Source organism: Amblyomma maculatum, chromosome 9 (assembly GCF_055883805.1).
Source record: "Amblyomma maculatum isolate TAMU_Amacu chromosome 9, ASM5588380v1, whole genome shotgun sequence".
Taxonomy (NCBI): domain Eukaryota; kingdom Metazoa; phylum Arthropoda; class Arachnida; order Ixodida; family Ixodidae; genus Amblyomma; species Amblyomma maculatum.
This window is the reverse complement of record NC_139352.1, coordinates 126,853,594-126,856,300: the sequence shown is the minus strand read 5'-3', so window position 1 is coordinate 126,856,300 and position 2,707 is coordinate 126,853,594. Positions and strand designations below refer to the sequence as shown.

General features: G+C 42.5%; 1 pseudogene; it reads right to left on the bottom strand.

Annotated features, from left to right (window-relative positions):
- Nucleotides 1-837: 837 nt before the first annotated feature.
- LOC146180343 (uncharacterized) lies at nt 838-2,157 on the bottom strand (annotated as a pseudogene).
- Between the last annotated feature and the right edge of the window lie 550 nt (nt 2,158-2,707).

The window sequence follows — 2,707 nt, the reverse complement described above, 5'->3', positions numbered from 1 at the left end:
TCTTCGATAATGTTGCAAAATTTGTCAAACAATTCATCAACCCCGCAAATGCCACTACGATGAAGAAAGGAGCCATAAGAAGACGCTAAAACATTAACAATAAAACTGTCTTCAGCACGAGTAAAATCTTTAACAATCTGGAAATCAGGCCTTTTGGGCTCACAAGCGACACCAAACTTCAGGAGAACACCCTTGTGATCGGACAGACCCTCCACGATTTGACAGTTGTAACCATTTTGTAATAACTTCTGATTAACAAAAATGAGGTCAAGAATTGAGTTCTCAGGGGTAGCGCTGCCAACAACCTGTGTCAAATCTAGAGACAAGGCCACGTCAATAAGGGCGTCACAAACGGGCCTGTCGCGACCGTTTGGAGACATTGTATTCCAGTCAATACAAGGTGTATTGAAATCACCAACAAAGATCAATTTACAATCATGAAGCCTGTGCTTTAGCATATAATCACAACAATCGGGAAATACATTACCGGAATTGAAAGATGGGTATAAAGCGCCTACAGCTACAACACAACCATCCAAAACCAATTTGCACCAAACTGACTGGGTGTTAGGAAGGCCTGGCGGCAGAACAAAATCAATGCCTTTTTTTAATAAATAGGTCTACGCCCTCACCCCTAACAAGTGTCCTATCACATCGTAAGACAGAGTAATTAGGGGGCACTAACTCTCCTTCCGCAACCGAGTCGTTAAGCCAGGTCTCTGTGACACAGATTAATGATGGTTGATAGCATTCAATTAGCCAATTAAAATCCGCTAACGTATTCATTAGGCTGCGGGCATTTACATTCAAAAGTGTTAGGCTGTGCCCATTACGAAGTCACACTCTGCTGCTGGTAGATACGTTAGGGGAAATTTTAATACTCGACTTGCTAATATCATCCCAGGAGTAACGGATGCTATCCACTATCGGGGTATCAAAGCTGAGTCGAACTTTTTTCGCATCCTTCCTGAGCTCAATGGAATTATCCCAGAGTGCTCTACGTATTTGTCGCACGCGAAAAGAGAAACCTTCACTGATATGCTTGTCTGAACCTTTGAGTTTTAAATCATTCTTTTGAATTGTGGCCTTCGCTCTGGAATCAAGTAACTTCATTATTAGAGGTTTCACTTTTTCATCTTTTTATGCACCGAGCCTGTGACAGCGCTCAATACAGTCACATTTGATTTCCAATTTCGTGTAAAAGAACTCCAATACAAAGGCAAGTAGCTGCTCAGGAGTTTCAGCCAACGGTTCAGGGAGGCCATAGATTATTAAGTTGTTCCGACGTGATCGGTTCTCTAAATCATCATTTTTCTTGTCAAGTTGCTTAATGGCTTTCCTAAGATCTGCGACAGTTTCTTCTAAGGTAAGCACGCGCTGGTCGACTTTAGCGGCGGCTGACGCCCATGCTTCTATTTTTGAGATCCTATCCTCAAATGCATCAATTTCAGCGGTCAGACCTGCCATATCTTGACTTAGTCGCGTTTGCCCTGCTAGCAGTTCTGTCAACATTTATTTATTTATTTATTTATTTAGCTAGCAGTTCTGTCAACATTTATTTATTTATTTATTGCATACTGCCAGCCTGAATGTCAGGCTTTAGGCAGGAGTGGGGCTATACAGAAGAATACAATTCACGAGAATACATAGTACATTCAGTCTTGCGAATGACGACAACGAAAAAAAAAAAGGCATATCACTTGTACAGAGCAAAAAGCACGAAAAAAGTGAAGTGTAAGCACCATGATATGACAATGTGAAACACCGCTATCTATCATGGAATGCACTCAGAAATGAAGACAACGTCGAACACTCAACCACATTTGCAGGTAGGTCGTTCCAAGTACGGATAGTAGATAGAAGTATCCGTACGGAAGTACGGATACGGAATTGTTCAATTTTTCCAGGGCCAGGGTTGGTCTCGACGTCACCATTTCAAGGAATGTAGCAAACAGAAAAAAGGACACAAAAAGCGCTCTGGGTCCGGCAGCAGCAGCAAATAACGATCGTCACTTTTGAAGTAATGTACACTATGGTTATTGCTTACCTGCAAGATGAAGCAAAAAGATTGAAAAAGCCATTCGCCATGCTGCTACCAGACCCACTGAAGAGCAAAGGCCGCGAATCTGGCTTTATAGCTTCTTCCAGCCGGAGCATGACTCCAGCTAAGCAAAATTATACCAACCGAGCAGAAATGTCTTGCAGTTGTCTGGGCAGTCCCGACATTTCTCCCTTATCTATACTATCGCCAATTCCCAATTGTGACCCAACACCATGCTCTTTTCTGGTTGTCTTCGCTGAAAAATTTTACAGGCCAACTTGGTCGTTAGATTCTACGCCTGCAAGATATTTCATGGCAGTGAAGTTTGTATAGACCCCACGGAGACCGACTGAGTGAGGCATGAGTTCATTTTCACCGCCACGCCCTCTGCGAATGGTTCTAAATACTAGCGCTAATAATAAAAAAACAAAAAAACATGACATCACAGTGACGCACGGTTGACGCGGATTTCGATTTTTTTTCTTCTCGTAGACACGGAAGACAAGGCCAACGACGACGAAGGCTGAACGATGGTCGGCCAAGTCGCAAAACATTGACCTCGTAACTGTTGTGTACATTTTGTTTGGCAGAAAATTTGACTGCTAATTTAAGGTAACTCTTGGTGCTTAACAGGGTCTATTAATATTTGCCGACTTGTATAAGCAT